The sequence below is a fragment of the Dromiciops gliroides genome, chromosome 1 (assembly GCF_019393635.1).
Source record: "Dromiciops gliroides isolate mDroGli1 chromosome 1, mDroGli1.pri, whole genome shotgun sequence".
NCBI lineage: Eukaryota > Metazoa > Chordata > Mammalia > Microbiotheria > Microbiotheriidae > Dromiciops > Dromiciops gliroides.
The window spans coordinates 734,536,966-734,547,627 of NC_057861.1; positions in this window are offsets into that span (position 1 = coordinate 734,536,966).

Below are 10,662 nucleotides of genomic sequence, written 5' to 3' on the forward strand. Positions count from 1 at the left end.
AAGAGCACCTTATTCCTTAGTCCTGAATGCTCTGACTTTCACATCACTTCCCAAAGTCATATTAGTCTTTTTATGGTTGCCATGTCACACTGTTGACTTATAATGAGCTTCATGTTCACTGAAACCTCAAGATTCTTCTCTGACAACCTGCTGTCTAGGTATGCCTCTCCTTTCTTGTACTTTTGAAGATGATTTCTTGAACCCAAGCATAAGACTTTACATTGTTCCCTATCAACTTTCATCTTATTGAAAAGCAAAATGGTGCAGTGAATGATGAGCTGGTCTTGAAGCTAGGAAGACCTTGGTCCAAATCCCATTTCTGACACCCATGGGCTCCATGACCCTGGCAAAATATTTAGTCTCTCAATGTTCTACACAACTTCCTAAGTTTATATGTTGTAGAGAAGACTTGCATTGGTAGAGGGAATTTCCCATGCCAGTGAAATCACAAGTAGAGTTCTTCCCTCTCCTTATTAGGCTTATCCCTGTGTTCTAACCCAATGGAAACTTTTTGTATCCTCTGATACAATGTATCAGTTGTATCAACTGTCTTGCACCATCTGAAAATTTGATATACATATCATCTAAACCTTGATTCAAGTCACTGATAAAATTATCCAACAGCAGAAAACCCTAGACAGAGCAGGGGACATTTCCTTCCAAGAGGACATCTGATCATTAATGACAACTTCTTGAATAGGACTGTTTGAATAAATCAAATTGTACTACCACCTAACCTGTGTTCATTGCTCCCTCTTTTCCACAAGAATACTATGTGATACATTACCAGACACACTGCTTAAGTTTGGGTAAAACAAATCTACAGAATTCCCCAGATCTACCAGCTTAGAAACCTCATCCAAAAGAAGGAGGAGGAGGAGGAGGAGGAGGAGGAAATACAGCTAGTCTTATAGGACCTATTGTTGTATGATCTGTTTGTTCATGGTGAAGCCATGATGACTTTCAGTGAAGACTTCTTTTGTAAATGTTCACTCTTTGATAATATCCCTTAGGATAATGAAAGGAATAATATTTAAACACATTGACTTGGAGTTTATAAATTTCCTTCTCTCCCCCACCCTTTTTTGAAAATTATAATAAAAATTTCCCTTTCTTGTCCTGTCCATCTTTTAAATATCAACTCACAGTGGCTTAATAATCACATCAGACAGCACTTTCAGCATTCTAGGATGCATTGCATCTTGGCTAGGTGAATTGAACTCATCAAGCTCTCTTCCTATCTCCTAATCAATTCCCTATTAGCCAATTGTGTTCTGTCCTATTCCACAGATCATTTAATTAACAGCTCTGCTTTCTCTCTGTTGTCATTTATCAGTGTCTTAGCCCTTCTTTAATCTTTCTCCTTTCTTTTACAGATGGGGCAACTGAGGCATAAAGAAGTTAAGTGACATGTTCAGGATCACACAGCTGGTAAGTACAAGACTGTACAGAGCAATATTTGCCCCACATGGAGGGGGCATAACTGAATGTGGGGGTTGTAAAAAATTTGGCAGTAAATATTAGATTTTTATGCATATTTTCTATAGCAACATACTAGGGGTCATATAAAAACTTCTTGGGCGAAAAGGGGTCACAAGTAGAAAAAGTTTAATAAGCCTTGATTTAGGTGAATCTCAAAGGAGACAAGTATACAAATCCTCTTTCTGAATTAGTGATCAAGATAAGGGATCTGTTTCTGAGTAGTAGACCTGAAGCTAAATTAAACCCTTTAAAAGATAATTTGGGAAGTAATGATGATAACAATCTTATTCATACAGCAAAAACTGAATTCTAACCTGGCTTTAGCCAGGTTTTGATTTCAGCCAACTCCACTCAAGTCTGTTGGTTTTTCAACCACAGTTGCCATAATTGTGAAGCTGGGGTCCAATGGGCTACTTCTGTGCTTACAATAAATCAACTATGTGGTGCCTGGTCTAGTTCATGCCCCTTCCTGATTGTTCAGAATACTCCAAGTTAGTCCATCTTAAAACTACAGTTGAGATTTAAGGGGCCTTTGCCATTAACTAAAAACACATTTTCAAAGGAAGAATTATTGTGGTCAGGGATTCAAAAGCAATAAACACAAAAGAACTGAACAGAGTCCAAACACAAGACTACTCGGCAAGTTGGAAGGCAAATCTAAACACAGTTCTCTTCACTGAGGCAGCAAACTCTGAAGGAGCAAAAATCCCCAGTTTATACAGCTCATGCTGTTGTTGCTCTGTCCCAGCTATATATAAAATAGCTCCACTCTGGCCAGGGTTAGGTCTTGAGCTAATTTCCATGCAGATTTCCAAACTGCCTCTAAAGATCTAAAAATGAAGGCTGGCTCTCTTTCTCCAAATACCAACCCACCCTGGTAAGCAAATCCCAATGTATTTCTGCAAAGGCTAAGAGATATACTATATGTCAAGAATTGACTGATTCCAGCAAAGTCAGCAGAAACACAGGATCACCCTTGTGGGTTTTCTCTGTACCTGATTTACTTCATTTTTCTTGTTGTGTGACTATTTGAATGGCCCATCTTTCCATAAGATATAAATTCTTCCTTTACTATGCTATTTATTCACTGTGAATGTTTTTTTTAATGCAAAACACAAATCCTAATGTCATTTACCAATAATTTCTGGATCTGCTTAGAGGTGATCTCCTACGTATCCTCCCTCCAGTCCCTGTCAGAATAATATATGGATAGTTGCAACTTTCCTTTCAGATACAGTTATAAATGGTAATAGACTATAGGGTGGGGATTTTTCCCCCTTCTTTTGATCAATAAATGTCCAAAAACCATAACATTTCCATACTTTTTACTATTTTGAGTTTTGTTTTTTTAGACTAGGGGAAATTCAGAATATGAGTTTCTGAGCATGAAGGGGGAAGATGTTTCCTATCCTCTCTTTTTCCAAGGATTGTTAATTGAATGAAGTGAATTCATTCAGTTAAGAAAAAGCATGTATTAACTCAAATATCATATTGATGAAGAACCAGCCTCAAAGCCAAGAAGACTGGGGTCTGAGTTCTACTTTGGCCACATACTGGCTCTGGGACCCTGGGCTCACCCTCTCAGTGTCCTCAACTAAGAATATAAATAACAGAGAAGGCACGAAAGGATTGTCTTCACTTGGGGTCCCAAACCTCAAAAAAATCACAAGTCCAGAATAATCACTAACCTACATGTGCTGGGGTTAAAAATACAAAATGGAGAGGGCAGCTAGGTGGTGCAGTGGATAAAGCACTGGCTCTGAATTCAGGAGAACCTGAGTTCAAATCCGACCTCAGACACTTGACACTTAATAGCTGTGTGACCCTGGGCAAGTGACTTAATCCTCATTGCCTCACAAAAAAATAAATAAATAAAAAATAAAAATGGAAGACAGTTTCTGCCTAAAAGGACTTCCATAAATTATTAAGCTTTCTTTAAAAAGGTGGGCCACGTGGTGCAGTGGGAAAAATATAAGATTTGACACAAGAGAACCTGGATTTGAATCCTGACACCTGCCTCTTATGCAGCCTTGGGCAAGTCATCTCACCTCTCAGGGTCAATCATTGATTCATTTATTCAATAAACATTTATTAAGCACCGAAAATGCCACCCATTTTGCTAAGTGCTGGGAATACAAAAAAGAGGCAAAAGACAGTCCCTACCTTTAAGAAGCTTACAATTTAATGGCAGACAACATGAAAAAAAGTATGTATGGATGTATGTTGTGTATGTATTGTGTGTGCATGTGTGTAAGAATGTGCATATGTACATATACACACACAGCAGGCTATATGCAGAATAAATTGGAAATCATTAAAAGAGGGAAAGCCTTGGAATTAAGGGGAGATGTGGAAGCCTTCCTGTAGAAGGTGGAATTTCAGTTGAAGCTTAAAGAAAGCCAGGCAGGTCAATAGAGTCCAGGGAGTAAAGCATTGCAGGCATGGGGGGGCAACCCAGGCGTGACTCCTTATCTGTAAAAGGAAGGGGTTGGACTAAATGATCTGTGAGGACCCTTCAAGCTCTAAGTCAAAGATCCTATGGAGACTAGAAGCCCAGTAGGGTCTGCTCTACCAGGGAACCCTCTCCAGGCCTGGTCAGTCAAATTCTCTAAGCAGGAGGTGGCATCTCTAGGTCTTAGTATTGACAAAATAATTAACTGCAGCGTAGTAGGTGTTAGGTTACAGATAAGACATTTGCATCTTAAGGGCCAGATCTCCCAAAGCCTGGGGGATAAGCTCTTGAGCCAAAGTGGGCTTTTTATACACAAATGAAAAGAGGAAGTCACTGAAAGTCCTTCCCTTCTTTATGCAGATCCTCAAAACTCTCACTAGGCACAAAAGCTCCAGGTCTTGGAAAGTGAATGTGGGTTTTTGGGGAGAGATGTGGGAGTTAAGGAATAAAGAAAGCTCTAGCTTCAGGACCCAAGTGTAATTAATCACAAGTTCAGCAGACGTGAGGGGATGAGACTGAGTTCAAAGGAAGCAAATATGCACGGAAGAAAAGGTGTCAATCTCCTTACCTCCTAGTCTATCAGAGACAAAAATTACTAGATCCAGGTCTGGAAGTGAATGGAACCAATTTTACAGAAAGTTAGTCCCAAAGAAGGAATTATTCAAGGTAGAAAGAATGCGTCATGGGGGTGGGGTGGGGTTGGGGGACATAAATTTAGACCTTGAAGAAGTCTCATAGGCCATCTGCCCCAACACTTTCATTTTGCAGTTAAGGAAACTGAGGCCCAGGGGACCTAAATGAACCTAAGGTAATCGGCATCAAACATGGTATTGGAACCCATTAGAACTTGAGAACTCTTAAGTCTGGTTCTCCAGAAACTCATCATTCTGCAAGATCAAATTAACTTTATAAGTCACAGCTCCTCAGATCATTTGCATCTCTGGTGCAGAACTTCATCGTGCCCCCATGCAAAGTACTACACCACCCAATCCTTCTGGACTTTTGGGCTTATTTTTATGTGTTGCCTCCCACATTAGATAGAATGTGATTTCCTTGAGGGCAGAGACTGTCATGCCTTTCTTTGTATCCATAGAGCTCAGCATAATTCCTGGCAAACAGCAGGTGCTTAATAAATGTTTAGGGACTCTGATTCTGACTATTAATCAAATACCTATTGTAAATACCATCCCATTAGGACTCCTTGTGTTTTCATGCAATGACTGACACAACTAAATTCCAGGGCAACCAACATATTTAGAAAATTCCTTGGAGTATGTTGTAAAGGAGCCTGACCCTCTGGGTTTGGGGAAAGCACTGCTATGATTGAGGACAGCTGTGTCCTAGAAAGGGCTCAAGCTCTCCAGTCCAAGATGAACTTGTGTGCCGAAGACACTTTTAAAATAAAACCTTAGAGTGTGTAGACTCAGTTCTCTATCCATTGGTCTTTTTCTTTGGCAGAGAAGGCGGGGAGGGGGGGGGAAGGGAGAGAGGGAATTCTATGAAATCCAAACAAACATGTAAGAATGAGAGAGGTTGGCCAGTTCACGCCATGGAACATGACCCATCATGCGCCTTCTTTCAACTGCTCACCCATTTCTTTCCCCAAGGAGGGAAATTAAATATTACAAGCTCTGTGGACATTAAAAACAAGCCATCACTTAGAAGTAATGGGCACTCATGCTACATACATAAATAAAATATCTGTCCAAAGTATAAACACATTTGTAGGGACTCCTTAAAGATTTTGCCTTTTCTCTATAAATGTCCTGAAAGATTCATTAAGAGCTGGAGACCACATCAATCCTGATTGATTAACTGTATATTTAAGCACCAGACTGAAAACAGTTCCTGGTGATGTTAACGTACTATTTGCCCACCAGTGATTAGTCTATTTATTTTACTTACTGACAATATTTCTGGAATTAAGTCACTGTTAATCTATGTCAAGTGCGGGGAGACAATAGCACCTCCCTTTCACCTCCCAACCTTTAGCTCTTCCCTCTCTCCTGCTGGTATCTTTAAAGCCAAAGCTAAATTGGGGTTAGCAAACAAAGACACCCTTCACTGAGTGAAGGACATACCCTGAAGTTAGCTATGGCCTTTCCAACTCCTCCATCAGCACTTTTGGTGAGTTTTCTCTAGCCTCTCTGGAGCACAAAAGTCTTGACACCAACTACATTTCCCACCCAAAACAGGAATAAGCTTGTAAATGTTTAACAACCAGCTTTCTGGGTTTGTGGTGTGGGTGGGTGGGGGTAGGAGTATACACAATATACTTTAAAGTTTAATTTGCAATATTAACATTTTCTCCATCACTTCCATAAGTCTAGACAATCAACAAAATAATCGATCAAGCCCTGATTTTTCGTGTTTGCCAATTTCCAAAGTATTAATGCTCACATGGAAAATTTCATATTTGAACTGGCTCCAGCACATACCTGCCCCAAACCCACCACATGTGAAGGGAACAAGACAGAAAATATTCACTCCCAAAACAAAATTTAAGTAATGTTATTTGTATACAGTGAGTTCATATTTGTTGTCTAGCCATTGATAAGCACAAAAATCCTTTTGATCATTTCAAGTCCTTCACAATTCAGTTCTAGCCTAACTTTTGAGGGTTATTGAACATTTTTCTTTCTCATGTGCTCTTTTTTTTGGGGGGGGGTTGCGGGGCAAAGGGGGTTAAGTGACTTGCCCATGGTCACACAGCCAGTAAGTGTCAAGTGTCTGAGGCCAGATTTGAACTCAGGTACTCCTGAATCCAGGGCTGGTGCTTTATCCACTGCACCACCTAGCTGTCCCTCATGCACTCTTCATTCCAGACAAACTAGCCTACCTGATGGTTCTCTTAAAAGATGCTCCATCTCCTACCTCTGCACCTTTGTATACACTGGTTCTCCCCACCCCCACCCCCCAACCTGGAATGCACTCCTTCTTCTCCTCTGTATTAGAATTTCTACATGCCTCAACACAAGTACCACCTCCAAAAGTTGCTAGTATCCTCATCATTGTGCTTTCTACCTCTCCCAAATATTTTATATTTCCTTTAATTAAAAGTGTATAGGGTTTTTCCCAAGAGGAATGTCAGTACCACCAAGGGTGATCAGTCAAGTCAACAAGCATTAAGTGCTATAAAGATAAAAACAGGGTCACTGCCCTCAAGGAGCTCACTTTATTATTGTTTTTACTCACAAAAGGTGCTTAATTAATGCTGGTTGAATTCAGTTCAAGGCCACAATGCATGTAAATCAGTTCTGTTACTCAGGACTTTGTTGCTATTTTACTTTCTCCCAATCTAGTTCTTGTCACTTTGGTTTAAACTGAGAGCAAGGGATAATCTTGTATTAGAGTCACACTTGTGTCAGACCACGGTGCCCAGAGAGGCACCATCATGGAAGGGAGAGGATGCCCAGACTGGGGGTCAGAACAATGGAAGTGAACTCCCAGCTCCAGGCTTACTAGCTGGAACCTTGGATGAAGGGAACCTTACTGCTCCAAGCCTCAGTTTCCCCTGCTGTAAAGTGAGTTCTACAGTGCAACGTTCCCTGTGGGTGCCTAAGAAAGAGATATATGGGTCAGTAAGGAAAAACTGGGCCAGGAGCCTGTGAACCCGAGGTGAAGTGAGAACATTCCTTTTGGCTCGGTTTGTGAACTGTGACCTAAGTCTCCACTCTGTGTTTATTAATAAAATGATGGAGCATATTTTAAAGATCAGGTCATGCTTCCAAAATGGCCATAGGCTTCCAAAATGACAACAGTCTTCTAAAAACACTCCATCCTATGATGGTGTGGCCACCAGAAAGCACTGGGAGGAAGACAAGAAGGCTTGTGGTCCTCCCCCAGGGACCTGAGGCTCTCTCCACTCGATCCTCCCCTGCACCCTACATCAAGCATGGAGACCATGGAATTCAGAGAGTATTCAGAGAGTATTGCTTAAGTATTTCACAGAGGATCAAGACTTCAATATGTCATACATAAGTTATACATCACAGTGAAGATAGTATTAATATTACAAAGCTTCTCATAGTATGAATACTCCAATATTTCTAATAACATTCATACTCTAATACTTCAGTAGTATCATGCCTCAGTACTTATGTGATAAAATAATGGGATTTGGCAGATGCCCGGGGGACCCTACCTGAAGATTGATTTGGAATTGATTGAATTGGGTGAGACTGAGAAACTAAGAACCTACTTAAGATTGATAAAATTGAGACCATGCCTGGCCAACCCTGAGTGGGGTGTTGTTCTCAGAGGCTGTGGACTTCTACATAACAGGAGACCACCCTCAACCAATCAGCTTGAAGGACCTCCCCTTTCAGGAAGGGAGACAGGAAGTAGGAAAGTGAGGGTGACTCACTGGATCACTCTTTTTTTCATCCAAGACTTCGGCATGGTGGCAGAACTTCATGTGGGCTGCTAAGGAAAGACAAAGTTTTCTCTCCGGCTATAGCGAATAGATCTAAGCTAGGGTTTTCCATTCTATAAGAGATCTGTTCTCATCCTATCACTCTTAACTAACTTCTAATACACTTTAATAAATACTTAAAAGCCTAAACTCTTGTTGAATTTATCAGTAGATCTTAGCTAGTTTCCCCCAAAAAAGTGGGGGGGGGGGGCAGGTAAGGACCCACATTAGATTTTAAACATGACACTGATTATAGTACATCAGTACTTCCAGTGGTATCAATACCTCAATAGTTCTACTGGTGTAATACTACTACTCTAATATTCCCAATAGTATTATGTGGTAAAAAGTGAAAGCTTCTAACAGTTGGTTGGCGATAACTGAAGGACACCAGTTTTTGAAGGACCACCCTTTCAGGGAGGAGACTGTGACTAACCGCCTGGCATCTGCTAAGCACTCCACTTCCGGGGTGCGAGCTTAAAGGCAAGGAGAGAACAAAAGTGGGCCTTTCTTTTTCTCTCCCTCACTCGCTCATTTCTCTGCACACACACGCTGACTCAGGTTCGATAGCGTGGTCCTTGATGATGGGTCTGGTCCTCCATAACAGCACGTGCTTGACGAGGTTCTCAGCCTCAGAGGTGGTTTTGGGATTTGGTGAGTTCTATACGGAATATAGACTAAGCTTAGATCTAAGACTATTTATTTGTATTTCTACTTTCCTATTTCTCTAATCAGCATCGCCTTGTTTGTTGGCTAATTAATTCCCAAACAATAAAAGCTAAGTAATTCATCTCTAACTAAAGCTCAGAGGCTTCTTTCTCTTACTGGTGTGGGAGATATATAAGGGAAAGGTTAGAGGGGAGTTTAATGCTCTTGTATCCAATTTTAAATCTCACAGTTAATACCTTGATACTTCATGTATAATTACTGCTTCAATACTGATTTTAATATTAATACTTCAATACTTCCAGTGGCTTCTTTTTTTTTTTTTTTTGTCAGGGCAATGAGGGTTAAGTGAACTTGCCCAGGGTCACACAGCTAGTAAGTGTAAAGTGTCTGAGGCTGGATTTGAACTCAGATCCTCCTGAATCCAGGGCTGGTGCTTTGTCCCCTGCACCACTTAGCTGCCCCTTCCAGTGGTATTAATACCTCAATAAGTCTAGTAGTATTAATACCCTAACCCTGTCAATAGCATTCATATTCTAATACATCTAATAATACTAATACCTCTGTACTTCACATAGAAGTAATGCTTCAGGACTAGATATAATATTAACATTGTACCATTTCTAATTATATTAATGCTTAAATATTTCTATTAATATTGCTGTCTCAATATTTCTAGTAATATTAATACTTCACTACTACTAGTAGTATTGATATTCCAATTCTTCTTATAGTATTAATATGGCAATACTCCATAAAGAAATCAATACTTTTAGTGCTTCAAAGAGCTTTAATATGAAAATATTTTATCATAATTAATACTCCAATACTTCTAGGGGTATTAATACCCTAGAACTTTTAATAATATTCATACCGTAATATTTCAAGAAGTAGGGGGCAGCTAGGTGGTGCAGTGGATAAAGCACTGGCCCTGGATTCAGGAGGACCTGAGTTCAAATCCAGCCTCAGACACTTGAAACTTACTAGCTGTGTGACCCTGGGCAAGTCACTTAACCTTTATTGCCCCGGAAAAAAATATATATATATATAGTTTTGAGAAGTATTAATACCTCAGTACTTCATATAGAATTAATGCTTCAGTACTTCATATAATATTAACACTGTACTACTTCTGATGGTATTAATGCTTCAATATTTCTAATAATATTGGTATCTCAATGTTTCTAATAGTATTAATATTTCAGTACCACTAGTAGTATTAATACTCCAATTCTCCTTATAGTATTATTACCTCAATACTTCATGAAGAATCAATACTTTAGTGCTGCAAAGAGCTTAAATATTGGAATACTATCAGCAGTATTAATACTCTAATACTTTTTGTAGTATTAATACTTCAGTGCTTCATAGAAAATTGATGCTTTGATGCTGGATATAGCATTAAAATCTCTATACGTCCAGGAGGATTATTCTTTCTGCATGTTGGATTCAGACATCAGTCCTTCAAATGGCAAAACATTCATGTTTCAGTACTTGCCATAGCATCAATGTTTTAGCCCTTATTGTAGCATGCCTACTTCAGTATTTTACATAGCATCAATCAATCCACAGATCCCAAGCATCACTTCAATTAGTTTTCTGGCATTAAAACTTCCCTCTTCCATACAGCATCATGACTTCTGATGGC